Below are 19,998 nucleotides of genomic sequence, written 5' to 3' on the forward strand. Positions count from 1 at the left end.
GGCAAGAATACTGGAGTGGGTTACCATTTCCTTCTCCAGGGGATCTTCCCAACCCAGGGATCGAACCCCGGTTTCCCACATTGGAGGCAGACGCTTTAACCTCTCAGCCACCAGGGAAGCCTGCTGCTGCTGCTGAGTCACTTCAGTCGTGTCCGACTCTGTGCGACCCCATAGACAGCAGCCCACCAGGCTCCCCCGTCCCTGGGATTCTCCAGGCAAGAACACTGGAGTGGGTTGCCATTTCCTTCTCCAATGTGTGAAAGTGAAAGTGAAGTCGCTCAGTCATGTCTGACTCGTAGCGACCCCATGGACTGCAGCCCACCAGGCTCCTGCGTCCATGGGATTTTCTAGGCAAGAGGACTGGAGTGGCTTGCCATTGCCTTCTCCGCAGGGAAGCCTAGACTTTGATAAATCCAAGATAATATTGTGATTGCCATGATAACTTTAAAAAGAATATTAAAAAAGTATTTAACTTGCAAGGTAACAGAGTGGAAAAAATAGAATATTTAACCACTCCAAAGGCAAAAAAAAGAAAGGAGAATAAAAAGAATATAAAGCATGTGGGACAAATGAAAACATTTAACAAGATGTAGATATGGATCCAAATATGTCAATAATTACATTAAATATGAATGAACAACATACTTCAATTATAAGCCAAAGAGTACTGAACTGGATTTTAAAAATCTATATACTGTTTATAAGAAACACATCTAAAATATTAATTAAAATAATGTTAAAAGTAAAGGGTGGACAAAATACAAATATTAAACAAAATGATATTAATAGTACATATTAATGTAAGACAAAACATATTTTCAGGCCAAAAGCATTACTACAGCTAAAGAAGGATATGTCAAATAATAAAAAGTTCAATTCACAAAGAAAATAGTGATTATAAATCTTGATTATAAAACTTGTACATCATACATTTTATGATATAGCTTCAAAAAATATGTATCTAAGATTGACAAAAACCACAAGAAGTGACCGGATAAAGAAGTAAGGATGTAGATTATTTGAACATGATTAGTAAACTTGATTTAATGCAATATTATGTATTATTATACAGCAATTATAGAATTCAGGTTCCCCAAGTATTTATGATCCATGACCTTCCAAGCAAATTATAGGGCTAAAATTCTCTATCTCATTTTATGTTGGGTATGGCTGTAAGACTCATTTTGGCCAATGAAATGTGGGTGGGAGTAACTTCCAGGTGCTACTTGTAAATAGTAAATACCTCTCCCCTTTCCCTCCTATAAGTGGAGGGTTAGAGTTCCTTCAGTCTGTACCCTCAGTTGAGGATGACGTGAAGCAGAGCGGCCTAGCCAGCCTACAAATGGACATGCTGATGCTGATGTGTGAGAACTTAGACCTCTGTTACTTCATGTGGGTGCTTAGTTGCTCAGTTGTGTCCAACTCCTTGCGACCCCATGGACTGTATGTAGCCCACCAGGCTCCTCTGCCCATGGGCTTTTCCAGGCAAGAATACTGGAGTGGGTTGCCATTTCTTTCTGCAGGGAATCTTCCTGATTCAGAGATCAAACCAGCAACTCTTATGTCTCCTGTATTGCAAGCAGACTTTTTACCCGCTGATACATCATGGAAGCCCTTGTTACTTTAAGTCACTGAAATCTGGAAATTATTTGTAAATGTCATGTAAGCTGGTCTGTCTGAACTAATACAAGTAGAAAAAGCAAAGGATTGTTTTACAGGCACAGAGGTGAGCCTGTCTTGTATGAGTGTGGTGTGATAAGTCCGGTGAGTTCACGTGACTTAAGCTCTGGGGACGTGGGGTGGGAACAGGGCTGGGGCAGAAAGAGCAGCCCCCAAGAAGGACCCATGAAGACTGCCTGGAGGCAAGTTCTGAGGGACCTTGGATTAACAGTATGGAATAGATACTGTGCCGGAAGTTGATAGTAACTGAGAGGATGAACTAGGGACAATCTGCTGCTGCTGCTGCTAAGTCACTTCAGTCATGTCCAACTCTGTGCGACCCCATAGACGGCAGCCCACCAGGCTCCCCCGTCCCTGGGATTCTCCAGGCAAGATCACTGGAGTGGGTTGCCATTTCCTTCTCCAATGTGTGAAAGTGAAAAGTGAAAGTGAAGTCGCTCAGTCGGGTCTGACCCTTAGCGACCCCACGGACTGCAGCCCACCAGGCTCCTCCATCCATGGGATTTTCTAGGCAAGAGTACTGGAGTGGCTTGCCATTGCCTTCTCCACAGGGACAATCTAGTTGGTGTTAAAGGAGGGAATCAGGTAGGGAACTTTTCCCGATGAACATGTTAAACATTTCCCCCCACTTCCTTGAAACAGACATTTAAAAAATTTGGTGAGAATTTCCCCAGAAATTGCATGCACAAGCAAACACTCATATAAACCAATTTTTAAAAAAATCAAATCAACTACATTCAACCTGCTGTTCAGAAAAAAATTTCCAGTTAATATCTTCACAGTTATTTTCTGAGTCATTTCAAAGAAATTTACCTCTTTTCTTATATTGGCTGCCCAGTATTCCAATGTACGGATGTACCAAATTATGAAGCTATTTCCCTGTTGACAGACACATAGCTTGTTTTCACCATTATCTTATTGCAGTGACCAGACTGTGAATAATATCCATAGATTTTTGTCTTTTTTTCTACAGGCAGCCAGACCAGTTTTGCCCACCATTTTAATAGTGAAAAGTTTAGGCTGGGTAACAGGAACACAATCAGACAGGCCATTGGAGGTGACAGTTTTGGTTAGGGAGTGCCTGGTATGCCTTGATTATGCCCAGAAGAGTGTCTCAAACATAGTGGGTACCCAATGAGCCCCTGTTGAATGAATAAATGGATGGATGAATGAATCCACATCCACGGTAGACACTTATTGGGCCTTCCCTACCCTGTCAACATCACCATCACTGACTTTAGGGCCAGCCTGGACACTTTGTTGTGGGGTGCTATCCTGAACATTGTAACATGTTTAGTAGCATCCTTTGCCTCTACCCACTAGATGCCATGAGCCCAACCCAGTTGCAGCAACCAAAAATGTCTCCAAAAATTGCCAAATATTCCCTGGGGAAAATTTGCTTCCATTGATTTTCAATATGGACTGTTTTGTGTAAGAGTAAATGCCCTTTCTAAAAAACAACTGACTCGGCAAAGGTTGATCCTACTTCTTGCCAATCCTGCCTCATTAAAATGCCCTTTCTTCCTGGATTTTCATATAGATTGCTGAATACCTTTTTCTGAGTTCAGATCTTATTCCTGACATCTTCACCATGAGTTAGGTCAATCTTCATTATATAGTGTCATTATACATTGACATTATGTACATTCAGTTCAGTTCAGTTCAGTTCAGTCGCTCAGTTGTGTCCGAATCTCCACGACCCCATGAATCACAGCACGCCAGGCCTCCCTATCCATCACCAACTCCCGGAGTTCACTCAAACTCATGTCCACAGAGTCAGTGATGCCATCCAGCCATCTCATTCTCCGTCGTCCCCTTCTCCTCCCGCCCCCAACCTTTCCCAGCATCAGAGTCTTTTCCAGTGAGTCAACTCGTCGCATGAGGTGGCCAAAGTATTGCAGTTTCAGCTTTAGCATCAATCCTTCCAATGAACACCCAGGATCGATCTCCCTTAGAATGGACTGGTTGGATCTCCTTGCGGTACAAGGGACTCTCAAGAGTCTTCTCCAACACCACAGTTCAAAAGCATCAATTCTTCGGCGATCAGCTTTCTTCACAGTCCAACTCTCACATCCATACATGACCACGGAAAAAACCATAGCCTTGACTAGACGGACCTTGGTTGGCAAAGTAATGTCTCTGCTTTTTAATATACTATCAAGGTTGGTCATAACTTTCCTTCCAAGGAGCAAGCGTCTTTTAATTTCATGGCTGCAATCAGCATCTGCAGTGATTTTGGAGCCCCCAAAAATAAAGTCTGACACTGTTTCCACTGTTTTTCCATCTATTTCCCATGAAGTGATGGGACCAGATGCCATGATCTTTGTTTTCTGAATGTTGAGCTTCAAGCCAACCTTTTCACTCTCCTCTTTCACTTTCATCAAGAGGCTTTTGAGTTCCTCTTCACTTTCTGCCATAAGGGTAGTGTCATCTGCATATCTGAGATTATTGATATTTCTCCCAGCAATCTTGATTCCAGCTTCTGCTTCTTCCAGCCCAGCGTTCCTCATGATGTACTCTGCATATAAGTTAAATAAGCAAGGTGACAATATACAGCCTTGACGTACTCCTTTTCCTATTTGGAACCAGTCTCTTGTTCCATGTACAGTTCTGACTGCTGCTTCCTGACCTGCATACAGGTTTCTCAAGAGGCAGGTCAGGTGGTCTGGGATTCCCATCTCTTTCAGAATGTTCCACAGTTTATTGTGATCCACACAGTCAAAGGCTTTGGCATAGTCAATGAAGCAGAAATAGATGTTTTTCTGGAACTCTCTTGCTTTCTCCATGATCCAGCGGATGTTGGCAATTTGATCTCTGGTGCCTCTGCCTTTTCTAAAACCTGCTTGAACATCTGGGAGTTCATGGTTCACATATTGCTGAAGCCTGGCTTGGAGAATTTTGAGCATGACTTTACTAGCGTGTGAGATGAGGGCAATTGTGCGGTAGTTTGAGCATTCTTTGGCATTGCCTTTCTTTGGGATTGGAATGAAGACTGAGCTTTTCCAGTCCTGGGGCCACTGCTGAGTTTTCCAAATTTGCTGGCATATTGAGTGCAGCACTTTCACAGCATCATCTTTCAAGATTTGAAATAGCTCAACTGGAATTCCATCACCACCACTAGCTTTGTTCGTAGTGATGCTTTCTAAGGCCCACTTGACTTCACATTCCAAGATGTCTGGCTCTAGGTTAGTGATCATGTTATCGTGACTATCTTGGTCGTGAAGATCTTTTTTGTACAGTTCTTCTGTGTATTCTTGCCACCTCTTCTTAATATCTTCTGCTTCCGTTAGGTCCATACCATTTCGGTCCTTTATCGAGCCCATGTTTGCATAAAATGTTCCCTTGGAATCTCTAATTTTCTTGAAGAGGTCTCTTGTTTTTCCTATTCTGTTGTTTTCCTCTATTTCTTTTCATTGATCACTGAGGAAGGCTTTCTTATCTCTCCTTGCTATTCTTTGGAACTCTGCATTCAGATGCTTATATCTTTCCTTTTCTCCTTTGCTTTCTGCTTCTCTTCTTTTCACAGCTATTTGTAAGGCCTCCTCAGACAGCCATTTTGCTTTTTTGCATTTCTTGTCCATGGGGATGGTCTTGGTCCCTGTCTCCTGTACAATGTCACGAACTTCCATCCAGAGTTCATCAGGTGCTCTATCTATCAGATCTAGTCCCTTAAATCTATTCTTCACTTCCACCGTATAATCATAAGGGATTTGATTTAGGTCATACCTGAATGGTCTAGTGGTTTTCCGTACTTTCTTCAATTTAAGTCTGAATTTGGCAGTAAGGAGTTCATGATCTGAGCCACAGTCAGCTCCTGGTCTTGTTTTTGCTAACTGTATACAGCTTCTCCATCTTTGGCTGCAAAGAATATAATCAATCTGATTTCGGTGTTGACCATCTGGTGATGTCCACATGTAGAGTCTTCTCTTGTGTTGTTGGAAGAGGATGTTTGCTACGACCAGTGTGTTCTCTTGACAAAACTCTATTAGCCTTTGCCCTGCTTCATTCCGTGCTCCAAGGCCAAATTTGCCTGTTACTCCAGGTGTTTCTTGACTTCCTACTTTTGCATTCCAGTCCCCTATAATGAAAAGGACTTCTTTTTTGGGTGTTAGTTCTAAAAGGTCTTGTAGGTCTTCATAGAACTGTTCAATTTCTGTACATATGTATGTTATATACATTAAAATATATTTACATTAATGTGTGTATATATACACATTATATACATATAATCCTCATACATTGCCTCATCATTGAATACCCTTCCTTGGAAGTACTTATCAAAGGTGAATCTTTACACTTACTTGAGAAATTACTAAATTAATCTGTTTCCTTTCACTCAACTCCCTAGAGGGACTCATAAGTAAGAAGCTGGCATATCACATGTCAGTTCTTATTCACCATTTTTATATCTAGGACCTAAAACAATGCCTGACACATAGTAGATGCTCAATGGGTGTTGGATGGATGGGTGGTAAGATAGATGGATGGATGGATGGGTGGATGGGTGGATAAAAGCAAATTATCAGTCAACAAGGGCAACCCAGTCTTCACCCATTTTTGCCCCTGTGCCTTCTACAGCAATTATGAAAAATTATGGTACCTATACTCACATTTAAAAATTGATGTTAAATGGTCACCACCAAGTTCATATGGAATTAAGATAATAACTTCCAGCATATTATAAATATTGGATTTAAAAAATTAAACTGTGATATAATTCTTTAAATGTACCCATTAACCTATTGTTATTAATTCTAATATCCTCTACAACTTTCACAGTACTCTCCTTCAAATTCAAGGGATGGAAAAGAAAAGTTTGTGAAACTTAAAATTGCCTTAATTAGTTATTGAAGGAAGTTGAGTTAAATTATTAAAGGAACCTTTCTGTCTGGGAACTTGGACCTGGAAATTTTCACATCTGGGGCCATGGCTCCTGAGTTAAGATTTGTGAAAAGTGAGGGGTATGCTTTCCAGTAAGGATAGGATTATTATGAATACAGACATTATTCTTAGGCTGACCAGTTTTAGGAAAAGATACCTTATAAAATCTGGGAACCTGGAAACTGGTTCTCTGAAAATATTTGTTGGTGGAAGTCTTGAAGACCACCATCCTGGGGGTAATTCATACCAGTGGCCAGCAGAGGGAAGTATTGTACAAGCTGCTAGGCTCTATCTCCCTGACTCTCAAGGTAGCTGAGAGAAAGGGCAATTCACCTTGGATGCAGTGGGGACCACAGCTTGGGCAGTCCAGCCCAGTCCTTTCTGGTGTCTTGTGTTTGCACAGTGAATTATTCATAGGAAACTGGCTCCACAGAGAATGGAGGCCCGAGACTCTCCATCGCGCACCTCGAATCAGGGTCTGGGACTGTAAACCTTATTCTTTCTCCTCTTCAAGAACTGAGTTTGAGAAAAGAAATTGAGGAGTGAAGTCATGGATCTGAATAAAACGTGGGTTTTTGTTATTCTTATGCGATGAAAACAACAGTGAAATTTCAATGATTTATAGATTCAGGAGGCAGGAGCAAAGTGACTGAAAACTCCTGCTCTGGAGTCAGCCGATGGGGCTGGGATCTCTCTTCTCGGTAAGCTCACCTTCCTGGCCTCTGCTTCTCTGGCTGTCAGAGGGGAACAGTATTACCTTCTCCACAGAGCTGTTGTGAGGATAAATGAGATAATGTGAGAAAAGAGCTCAACATGGAAATGGCATTTTGCAAGGGCTCAAGAAAGGACTGCGGTGATGTCGAAGACGATGATATGGAACTGGCATTTTGTCAGGCGTGAGCGTTTCAGAGCTTCCCATTCAAGTCTGAAGAGGAAGAATCAGAAGTAAAAAAAACAAGCTATTTACATATTGTAAGTTTTACAAATCCAAGAGTTAGAAGCAAAAGCAGCCAAAGGAAACAGGCAGAATCGGAGATTCAGAGTTACAGTCTCGCTCCTCCATATCACTCACGAGTGCCTTCCAGGGCTGAGGTCCCACCCAGAGTTGGTAACAGGGTCTCTGTGTCCACAGTGCTGTGTAGATGGCCGCTATACGTGTAGCCTCAGACATAGAAACAGTGACTTTGTTCACTGGATAGATGCTCTGTGAAACCTTAAAGGGTGGGGATGAACTGGTTGAAATAAAGTTAGTAATTTAGACTAATTGCTAAGATATATTAAAAGTAAGGTTCAGAACAAGCCCTGCCTCCCCCTTCTGCCTTACATGGGGAAAGGTAACAGGGACAGTTCAGAGAGAGGCATGGAGACAAGTTGGATGAGATAACTGTCCTTTCACCTGGCAGCTGTCCAGCCCCCAAATAGCTTTTGTGTTTGGTCCAAAAATAAGATCACATGAGAAGGGGAGAAATAAATACGCAAGTATTCGTCCTTGGGCTTTCTGTGGGTCCACTAGCCGCTCTAGTAGGGGCCCCAAGAGAGTGGCTTCACGACACACTCTGCTGCCTCCCTCCCCAGGCTCCCCAAGGCTGGGGAAACAACCTGGAACAGGGCAAGTGTGGTGTGTGGTCTGCATGTAGCCCTCCTCTGGGGGCTCCCCTGAGCTCCATACACATCAGAGAGGGAGCAGCAGAGGACAAGCAGATCCAACCGTCTGGACCCTAGGGGAATAAGGGCATCGCCTCCTTTGGTGAAGGCCACTCCCTTCTGATGGAGGATGGGAACTCCCTTCCTCCCACAGAGGCCTGCCTGCTGCAGTCCTGCTAGGACAGTGTGGACGCTGTAGGCTGCCGCAGCTTCTAATACCCCAGAAAGAAAGCACCCCAGAGCCAAAGCAGAGGTGAGTACATTGGTTTCTGCAAGGGGCTCAGATTACTGTGGACTTTCTGCTTGACCTCAGGCTTTTGCTCTGCTTGAATGCTCTCACCACCCTCTTCTCCCTGACCTCAGTCAGCGGCAGGCTTGAGTCTCTGTGACGGATGCTCGACTGAAACATTCCTTGCACTCCCCTCTCTCATTCAGATACTAGCTAGATTCCGGGAAGAACTGGGTGAGTTGAATGCTTAGCAGGGAAGCAGGAAAGGGCTGCTACCAAGTGAATTATCTTTGCTGAGATTCAAGAAGATATTTCCCAGAAAATCATTAACAAATCCCATTACGGTAATGTTAACACTTAGTGTTGTCATTGTTTTTTTTTTTTAAAGCTCTGCATCAAATAGGAAATTAAAAAAAAAAAAAAGATGCCAGCTGATTCCTTGTAATTGGGCAAAAGGGGAGAACACAAATGAGATCGAAGAGCATCTGCAGAGTTTCCCTTCCCCTTACCTCCTCCTTATCTCCTTACATCTTGGAACCCTGCAAAATACTTAACAGATCCAAAAATTCTTTTCTTCGGAAAAAAGCAAGGGTTTGGGGGAGAACTGCTCTGTAAGCAGAGTCAAGGGAGGAAGAAGAAAGACATTTTTTCAGAGTCTAGTGTTCTCTTCCTAATGTCTCTGCTTCCCAAGCACGTGACATGTACCTGGGTCTGTTTGGAGGTACAGAGAGATATCTCCATTGCTTGCATGCACATACTGTTCTTCCTTGACACAGCTCTTGACTATGAATATCTATGCTAAGGGTAAGCCAACAAAATGCTGATGGGAACAAGATAAATCCTTGAATAAATCAAGATTCTTTGAGTGACAACGGGCTGAAATCCAATTTGAAGAGATTTGCACAAAAAAAGAAAGGAGGGGGTGGAGATGTTTTCCTCATGTAACTGAAACGGCCAGGGTTTTGATTTGGTGGGATCCAGGTGTTCAGATGATGGTATCCTGATTCTGTCTCTCTCCATTTCTTCGCATCCTTGTATCATTCCATTTCCAGGAAGACCCATCCATCATGGTAGAGGATGGCTGCCAGCAGCTCAGGGCTGACACCCTACTGGTACAGCTGCCCTACAAGAATGGGTGCTGTCCTTTCCCAAGAGTTCTAGCTGGGATCTCATTTCACTGAACCAATGTGGGAACTATGTCCAGTCGTGCCACAGGGGTATAGTCATCACCACCCAAAACCAAATGACCTGAAAGCAACGAAAGGCTGGTCCCCAAAGACAAGAAGGGGTCTGGATGCAGGACGGCTAGGGTCAACAGTTACCACTTTGTACTGCTTTTTTGGTGACCATTCAGATTAAGAGCCCAAACTCCTCCAACATAGCCTCTCCTCTTTCCTCCCTCTTAAGAGTCCACAAAAATGTGTAAGTGACAGAAAGTCTCATAGAAAAGGTAATTAATAGAACAGGTGACTAAAAGATCCCATGGTGCCATCCCTAGAGACTCCTGAGAGTGGGAAAGACATCGGAAAACTTGACTCTGGCTCAGTCCCCAGAACACCCACCATGCCCAGACCCACTGGACTCCCAACCTGGCTGTGCTCACACAGGACTCCCCTTCCCCTCACCCATGCTTGTCCACTTCTGCCTCCCTCTGCTCTGCTGACGGGAACCCATCTTGCCTCTCAAAGGCTGGTCTCTGCAGTGCCTTCCCTCCAACACCTCATCTGGCCCATCCGACCTTCTCTGCTCCTCTCCTCTCCGAGCTGGGGCCGCTCAGCTGACCCTCAGCATTCCATCACTGTTTACCTGCTCTTTAAGAGCTGCATGTATCTTAGTTTCTCTCCCAATATGAATTCTATATTCCTGGGGAAAATTAAGTTTCATCCCCAGCCCTACCTGCTGTGTCTAACACATATTAGGTGCTTCCAATTAGTAAAAATAAATAAAAATAAAAACAGCCTCCCTAAATAGCTTGGAGGGACTTCCCTAGTGGCTCATTTGGTAAAGAATCCACCTGCAGAGTGGGAGACCTCGGTTCGATCTCTGGGTTGGGAAGATACCCTGCAGAAGAGAAAGGCTACCCACTCGAGTATTCTGGTCTGGAGAATTCCATGGACTGTATAGTCCATTGGGTTGCAAAGAGTTGGACAAGAGTGAGTGACTTTCACTTTGTCACTAAATAGCTTGGAGAGGATGGCTAGATTACTTGAGATCCTTAATTCTTATTTTGCAAGTAATATAATAACTATGACAAACATTGACAGAGCTCTGATAGACTAGAGACCCTATGGGCATCTTCTCAGTAAGTCCCCACAGTGACCCTGTGAAGTAAATACCACTATTATCCAGACATTTACTTTAGTCTCAGAGAACGTAGTCACTTGTCCTAGATCAGACAGCTAGTAAGTGGTGGTCTGCAAGTTAGAACCCAAGCAAGCCTGCCATCTTCTTTCCTATTAAACTCATCAATTCCCTGTTTATCAATAGCACTTTCTGCTGCCTGATTTTAGAGTGAAGGGCATGGGCAATTGGTCAGAGACCATGAGGAAGCTCAAATATTTTAGCCTCCTCTCCTGCCACCTGGGCTCCCAGTGCCTCTACAGAGGAGTCTTTATTAGACTGTATCCAGGAGTGAGGGATCATACCCCTACCCCAGAGCCAACAAGAAGGTCAAGGGTAGAGGAATTTTGCAAAAGGAGGTAATTCTGGGGCTCTGCAGAAAGCAAGGTACTTTTTGATTAAATGAGGTCTTTGATTAGAGTAGTCTTTGGGAAAATGTTAGCTGGAGGCTGGGCTTTAGAATTTTTTGCTTATCTGGCTGCCCATCACTGAGCATGGCCCTGACCTTTCTCCTGCCTTCTGAACAGGGTGACCAAGCCAGGGCCGCCCGCAGAGGGTGGTCTGAAGGATTTAGAATGCAACCAAATTCAGATCACAGCCCAAATCTCAAGTAAACAGTATCTTTTATACCATCAGTGCCTCTGCATTCACCCACTGGCCTCTTGGCTGATCCTGTCACCTGTAGTGATAGGGAACCCCTGCCTGGCCTGAGGGTATCTTATTTTTCTGATGCACAGGAACCTACTCCTGTGGGATAGTATCTTCTCAAGAGCAGATCCTACTGGGTTTATGTCATTAATCCTCACAGTATCCCTGAGAGGATCAGAGAGCTGGCTTCCTCACAAGTGAGGCTCAGTGAGATGAAGTCACATCCCCAATTACACAGAAGCTAGGAGGGCCCAAACTCAGGGCAGAGGAGTTCTGATGTCCTTAGGATACAAGCCTTCTGGCTTCCCCAAGTGATCATGATAGAACAAAACTAAAACCAAAAGAATTATATAAGTTAAGTAAAATGTTTTGGGTAAATCTTTAAGAGAAAAGCCATTGCTAGACTCAAGAGAAATAAAAACGTATGTTCACATGAAAATTTGGACACCACACATTCACAGCACCATTACTCATGATATCTAAACAGAGGAAACAAGCCAAATATCTTTTAATTGATGGACGAATAAAATGGGACATATCCATACACATGAAATACTCAGCAATAAAAAGGAATGACATTCTGATAAATATGCATCAGGCTACAATACGGATAATAAGCCTTAAAGATGTTATGCTTTTAAAGGAAAAGAAACCCATAGTATATGATCCCATTTATATGAAATGGCCAGAACAGGAAAATCTATAGAGACAGAGAGTAGACTGGTGGTTGTGTAAGCCTGGCAGGAGTGGGGGAGGGGATGACGAATGACTGCTAATGGGTATGAGGGTTTCTTTGGGGGATGACAAAAGTGTTCTAAATTAGACAGTGGAGATGGTTGCGCCACTTTGGGAATATGCTAAAACCACTTAATTGCACACTTTAAATGGATGAACTGCATGATATGTGAACTATATCTCAATAAAATCTCTCTCAAAAAAAAAACACCCAAATCATGGCTAATGAAATAATTAACGAAGTGACAAAATGGCTTTGTTGAAGGATGTAGTCTTCCCCTGTCTGTTCTCATAGGCTTATATTTCATCCCACTGAGCTTGGCTATAGGTCCCCCAGACACTTCAAGTGGAAAAAAATATAGATGGAAAACACAGGATGCACAGATTTCTCCACGGAATTCAGACCAGAAGGATCTTATTCTCCTCTTTCTTGTAAAAATCATTTTAAGTTTTATGGAATCAATCTCACTACTCTTTTTGTTTCTGGGTTTCAAAATATGCTTCAAAAAGCATTCTCCAACCTAAGATGGAAAACCTTATTACTTAATGATTTCCTCTAATGCTTTTCTCTAATGTTGTCCTCTAAGGTTTGTCTGATTACATTTAATAAACTTTTATTCATCGTAATTTAACAAACTGAGGATCCAGGTTGTCTTTGTTTTGCCAAGTACATAGCCAATGATTAGATCAGGAATTTTTAAATTTTAGATTAAAACAGATTTGAGGCATCTTGTAACTTCCTGAAATTCAATATGAAAATGTGTGTGTGTGTGCATGTGTGTGTGTGTTGTATATATTCCAATGCACTGAGGCCTAAGCCAAGTCAACAGGATAGTTGTTAAACAAATACGGGGGAGGCCTGACTGCTTACCCACAGGGAAAGTACTCTGTCACATGTCAAGCTAGAATCCCACCACCTTTGGCTCTGAGGTGTTACTAAGGCAAAGAACGATGAATGCCTCTCACTGGTTCTCCTGGGCCTGTAATACTTTAGGTTTCTAATCATCTGCAAGGAGATCCAACCAGTCCATTCTAAAAGAGATCAGTCCTGGGTGTTCATTGGAAGGACTGATGCTAAAGCTGAAACTGCAATACTTTGGCCACCTCATGCGACGAGTTGACTCACTGGAAAAGACTCTGATGCTGGGAAAGGTTGGGGGCGGGAGGAGAAGGGGACAACCGAGAATTAGATGGCTGGATGGCATCACCGACTCTGTGGACATGAGTTTGAGTGTACTCCGGGAGTTGGTGATGGACAGGGAGGCCTGGCGTGCTGTGATTCGTGGGGTCGCGGAGAGTCGGACACGACTGAGCGACTGAACTGAACTGAATCATCTGCTGACAAATCAATGGAGCTAATACATCACTTTAGCTGACAGAACTTGGAGCCTTCCTGTCACAAAGAATTGGAGGTTTATAGTTCAATAAATATAAATAAATGATAAGCTGAAAATAAAACTGCCATTCCAAAGAAAGTAGCAGATCCTTCTGTGCAGACTTGTGTATTCACATAGTAAATGTATAAGCAACACCCATCATGTACCAGGCACTGTGCAGACTAGTGGTTCTTAAAGTCTGGCCCATGGACCAGCAGCCTCAGAATTACCTGGAACTTGTTAGACATGCAAACGCCCAGGCCCACTCTAGACCTTCTGAATGAGAAATTCTGGAGCTGAGGTCCAGTTATCTGTGATTGTGATGTACATTCAAATGTGAGAACCCTTGGTCTAGGTACTGGAAATATAAGGGTGAACAGACAAATAAAATCCCTGGCTCTTCTCATGGACATTACATTTTAGTGTGTGTGTCAGGAGGACACACAAATAAGTCAACAAATAACTGAACATGATCATTCTCAGATAGTAATAAGATCTATGAAGAAAAAAAAAGATCTATGAGAGGTTAATTTAGAACAGGTGGTCAGGGAGGAGGGTCTGAAGTGAGACCAGAATGATAAGGAAGAGAAAAGAAATCCACGCACTTCAGGTGGAGGGAACAGGAAGTGTAAAGGCCCTGAGGTAGGACCACACTTAGCTTGTATGAGGACAGGGAAGTTAGACCACAGTGAGAAATGCATCAGGGATGAACCTAAAGATGCAAGCGGTCACAGCAAGCTTAGCTTTTGTTCTTAGTGCCAGAGAAAGACACTGGGAAGTTCTGTTCAAATAGAAACACAATTCCATTTACCTTTTAGCAGGATTCCTCTGGAATGAACTGTACCAGGTAAGGGCAGAAGCAGGAAAGTCAGCAAGGAGGTACTGCAACAAGCCAGGCCAGGAATACTGGCGCCTGGAGAGAGAAGACCTATATGCAAAGATCTAGTATTAGGATAAAAACAAACAATGCAGGACACTCTGACTAGGAAATTGCTTTTAAACGAACACATTCAGGTGCATAAAGACATTTTTGCCCTCAAAGGATCCAGAAAAAAAGTGAATAGTGATTATCTTTGGGAAGAAGGGGATTAGTGAGGGTCATTTTGTACCTTTCTGTATACTGTACACTTTTTTTAAATTTTTTTAAATTTTATTTTTATTGGAGGCTAATTATTTTACAATATTATATTGGTTGGTTTTGCCATACATTGACATCAATCTGCCCCGGGTGTACATTAGTCCCCCCTCCCACCTCCCTCCTCCCCTTATCCTCCCTCTGGGTCATCCCCGCATACCAGTCCCGAGCATCCTGTAACATGCATCGACCCTGAACTGGCGATTCGTTTCACATATGATAATTTACAAGTTTCAATGCCATTCTCCCAAACCATCCCACCCTCACCCTCTCCCACAGAGTCCCAAAGACTGTTCTATACATCTGTGTCTCTTTTGCTGTCTCGTATACAGGGTTATCATTTCCATCTTTCTAAATTCCATATATGTGCGTTAGTATATTGTATTGGTGTTTTTCTTTCTGGCTTACTTCACTCTGTATAATAGGCTCCAGTTTCATCCACCTCATTAGAACTGGTTCAAATGCATTCTTTTTAATGGCTGAGTAACACTCCATTGTGTATATGTACCAAAGCTTTCTTATCCATTCATCTGCAGATGGACATCTAGGTTGCTTCCATGTCCTGGCTATTATAAACAGTGCTGCGATGAACATTGGAGTACATGTGTCTCTTTCAATTCTGGTTTCCTCGGTGTGTATGCCCAGGAGTGCGATTGCTGGATCATATGGCAGTTCTATTTCCAGTTTTTTGAGGAATCTCCACACTGTTCTCCATAGTGGCTGTACTAGTGTGCATTCCCACCAACAGTGTAAGAGGGTTCCCTTCTCTCCACACCCTCTCCAGCATTTCTTGCATGTAGACTTTTGGATAGTAACCATTCTGACTGGTGTGAAATGGTATCTCATTGTGGTTTTGATTTGCATTTCTCTGATTATAAGGGATGTTGAGCATTTTTTCATGTTTTTGTTAGCCATTTTTATGTCTTCTTTGGAGAAATGTCTGTTTAGTTCTTTGGCCCATTTTTTGATTAGGTCATTTATTTTTCTGGAACTGAGCTGCAGGAGCTGCTTGTATATTTTGGAGATTAATCCTTTATCAGTTGTTTCATTTGCTTTTATATTCTCCCATTCTGAAGGCTGTCTTTTCACCTTGTTTATAGTTTCCTTTGCTGTGCAGAAGCTTTTGATTTTAATTAGGTCCCATTTGTTTATTTTTGCTTTTATTTCCAATATTCTGGGAGGTGGGTCTTGGAGGATCCTGCTGTGATTTATGTCAGAGTGTTTTGCCTACGTTCTCCTCTAGGAGTTTTATAGAATCTGGTCTTACATTTAGCTCTCTAATCCATTTTGAGTTTATTTTGGTGTATGGTGTTAGGAAGTGTTCTACTTTCATTCTTTTACAAGTGGCTGACCAGTTTTCCCAGCACCACTTGTCAAAGAGACTGTCTTTTCTCCATTTTATATTCTTGCCTCCTTTGTCAAAGATGAGGTGTCCATAGGTGCATGGATTTATCTCTGGGCTTTCTATTTTGTTCCATTGATCTATATTTCTGTCTTTATGGCAGTACCATACTGTCTTGATGACTGTGGCTTTGTAGTAGAGCCTGAAGTCCGGCAGGTTAATCCCCCCAGTTCCATTCTTCTTCCTCAAGATTACTTTGGCTATTCGAGGTTTTTTGTATTTCCATACAAATTGTGAGATTATTTGTTCTAGTTCTGTGAAAAATATCGTTGGTAGCTTGATAGGGATTGCATTGAATGTATAAATTACTTTGGGTAGTATACTCATTTTTACAATATTTATTCTTCCAATCCATGAGTATGGTATATTTCTCCATCTATTAGTGTCCTCTTTGATTGCTTTCAGTAGTGTTTTATAGTTTTCTATGTACAAGTCTTCTGTTTCCTTAGGTAGATATATTCCTAAGTATTTAATTCTTTTCATTGCAACAGTGAATGGAATAGTTTCCTTAATTTCTCTTTCTATTTTCTCATTATTAGTGTATAGGAATGCAAGGGATTTCTGTGTGTTGATTTTATATCCTGCAACGTTACTGTAATCATTGATTAGCTCTAGTAGTTTTCTGGTAGAATCTCTAGGGTTTTCTGTGTAGAGGATCATGTCATCAGCGAACAGTGAAAGTTTTACTTCTTCTTTTCCAATTTGTATTCCTTTTATGTCTTTTTCTGCTCTGATTGCTGTGGCCAAAACTTCCAGAACTATGTTGAATAGTAGTGGTGAGAGTGGGAACCCTTGTCTTGTTCCTGACTTTAGGGGAAATGCTTTCAGTTTTTCACCATTGAGGATAATGTTTGCTGTGGGTTTGTCATATATAGCTTTTATTATGTTGAGATATGTCCCTTCTATTCCCACTTTCTGGAGGGTTTTTATCATAAATGGATGTTGAATTTTGTCGAAGGCTTTCTCTGCATCTATTGAGCTAATCATATGATTTTTATTTTTCAGTTTGTTAATGTGGTTACATGAGTTTGAGTGAACTCCGGGAGTTGGTGATGGACAGGGAGACCTGGCGTGCTGTGATTCATGGGGTCGCAGAGAGTCAGACACAACTGAGTGACTGAACTGAACCGAACTGAATGTGGTGTATTACGTTGATTGATTTGCGGATATTGAAGAATCCTTGCATTCCTGGGATAAAGTCCACTTGGTCATGATGTATGATCTTCTTAATGTGTTGTTGGATTCTGATTGCTAGAATTTTGTTAAGGATTTTTGCATCTATGTTCATCAGTGAAATTGGCCTGTAGTTTTCTTTTTTTGTGGGATCTTTACCAGGTTTTGGGATTAGGGTGATGGTGGCCTCATAGAATGAGTTTGGAAGTTTCCCTTCCTCAGCAATTTTCTGGAAGAGTTTGAGTAGAACAGGTGTTAGCTCTTCTCTAAATTTTTGGTAGAATTCAGCTGTGAAGCCGTCTGGACCTGGGCTTTTGTTTGCTGGAAGATTCCTGATTACAGCCTCTAGTTCCGTGCTTGTGATGGATCTATTCAGATTTTCTATTTCTTCCTGGTTCAGTTTTGGAAAGTTGTACTTTTCTAGGAATTTGTCCATTTCTTCCAGGTTATTCATTTTATTGCCATATAATTGCTGATAGTATTCTCTAATAATCCTTTGTATTTCTGTGTTGTCAGTTGTGATCTCTCCATTTTCATTTCTAATTTTATTGATTTGGTTCTTCTCCCTTTGTTTCTTGATGAGTCTGGCTAGTGGTTTGTCAATTTTATTTACTCTCTCAAAGAACCAGGTTTTGGCTTTGTTGATTTTTGCTGTGGTCTCTTTTGTTTCTTTTGCATTTATCTCTGCTCTAATTTTTAAGATTTCTTTCCTTCTACTAACCCTGGGGTTCTTCATTTCTTCCTTTTCTAGTTTCTTTAGGTGTAGAGTTAGGTTATTTAGTTGACTTTTTTCTTGTTTCTTGAGGTGTGCCTGTATTGCTATGAACCTTCCCTTTAGCACTGCTTTTACAGTGTCCTATAGGTTTTGGGTTGTCGTGTTTTCATTTTCATTCATTTCTAAGCATATTTTGATTTCTCTTTTGATTTCTTCTATGATTTGTTCATTATTCAGCAGCGTGTTGTTCAGCCTCCATATGTTGACATTTTTAATGGTTTTCCTTCCGTAATTGAGATCTAATCTTACTGCATTGTGGTCAGAAAAGATGCTTGGAATGATTTCAATTTTCTTTGAATTTACCAAGGCTAGATTTATGGCCCAGGATGTGATCTATCCTGGAAAAAGTTCCATGTGCACTTGAGAAAAAGGTGAAATTCATTGTTTTGGGGTGAAATGTCCTATAGATATCTATTAGGTCTAACTGGTCTATTATATCCTTTAAAGTTTGTGTTTCCTTGTTAATTTTCTGTTTAGTTGATCTATCCATAGATGTAAGTGGGGTATTAAAATCTCCCACTATTATTGCCTTGTTGTTAATTTCCACTTTCATACTTATTAGTAATTGTCTTACATATTTGGTGTTCCTATGTTCGGTGCATAAATGTTTATAATTGTTATACCTTCTTCTTGGATTGATCCTTTGATCATTATGTAGTTTCCTTCTTTGTCTCTTTTCACAGCCTTTGTTTTATTTATTTTTTTGTGTGTGTGTAATAAAGTTTTATTAAAGTATAAAGGAGATAGAGAAAGCTTCTGACTTAGACATCAGAAGAGGGCAGAAAGAGTACCCACCTGCTAGTCTTCAGCTGGATGTTATATAGTCACTGCTGCTGCTGCTAAGTCGCTTCAGTCGTGTCCGACTCTATGCGACCCCATAGATGGAAGCCCACCAGGCTCCCCCGTCCTTGGGATTCTCCAGGCAAGAACACTGGAGTGGGTTGCCATTTCCTTCTCCAATGCGTGCAAGTGAAGTCGTTCAGTCGTGTCCGACTCTTAGCGACCCCATGGACTGCAGCCTACCAGGCTCCTCCATCCATGGGATTTTCCAGGCAAGAGTACTGGAGTGGGGTGCCATTGCCTTCTCCACACAGCCTTTGTTTTAAAGTCTATTTTATCTGATATGAGTATTGCTACTCCTGCTTTCTTTTGGTCTCTATTTGCGTGGAGTATCTTTTTCCAGCCCTTCACTTTCAGTCTGTATGTGTCCCTCATTTTGAGGTGGGTCTCTTGTAAACAACATATATGGGGTTCTTGTTTTTGTATCCATTCAGCCAGCCTTTGTCTTTTGGTTGGGATACATTTTTTATATACGCACAAAGCATTCCTTTTATTTAAAGATAAAATATTTTAAAATAAAATTGAAAAGCTGAGATTGAGGAAAACATTGACTAGGCAATGGGTACCAGTATCAGAAAAAGAAAGCCTGTTTCTCATGGGTGTGACCCTCTCCAAGCATCCTCTCCTGTAGTCACTGAGAGACAGGCCGACAAACTGGGACAAGTTCCTGCTCTTGGGTTACAGTGAGATTTGAGCAAGGCACCTTCTCACTTGAGAACCTCTGGACCTCGTTTCTGTTCTGTAGCTCTGGTTATGTTTGTGTCTGTTGGGTCTCCTTGGGCAACTAATACAATTTCCTGTGAATGTCTGCTGTGTTTCCCTGTGCCCTGTTTGTCAAATTGCTTCCCTCTGTCATCTTGGCAGCTGGTTCACCAGGAGGCCAGCGTGCCCTTCATTTAATTGCATGATTGAGCATAAACAGAAGGAAATACTTTGTTGGGGGGGAGAGAGAGGCAGGCAGCATCTGATTTCTCCTGTCAGCTGATTAGGATTTGTTGAGTCCAAACAAGGTCAAACGAGATTAGAAAGAAAATTCAGTGTCTGGTATGCGTTTCATATAACTGCATTGTTTATGTAAACAGGATGAATGACAGGGAAATTTTAAAGCAAATATTGAACATCAGCCTCAAGACTCAAAGA

At 41.8% G+C, this 19,998-nt stretch overlaps 1 protein-coding gene across 2 annotated transcripts in view; it reads left to right on the forward strand.

Moving 5' to 3' along the window:
- Positions 1–8,042: 8,042 nt before the first annotated feature.
- The window catches only part of FGF1 (fibroblast growth factor 1), a 136,153-nt gene continuing 124,197 nt past the window's right edge, over positions 8,043–19,998 (forward strand). For both annotated transcript variants that reach the window (XM_055431380.2, XM_055431381.2), the window contains exon 1: positions 8,043–8,458. The gene's annotated coding sequence lies outside the window, so the exon portion shown is untranslated. The remainder of the gene's footprint in view (positions 8,459–19,998) is intronic.

Source organism: Moschus berezovskii, chromosome 8, assembly GCF_049115385.1.
Source record: "Moschus berezovskii isolate FMDL1 chromosome 8, NW_MosBer_1.0, whole genome shotgun sequence".
NCBI classification, from domain to species: Eukaryota; Metazoa; Chordata; class Mammalia; order Artiodactyla; family Moschidae; genus Moschus; species Moschus berezovskii.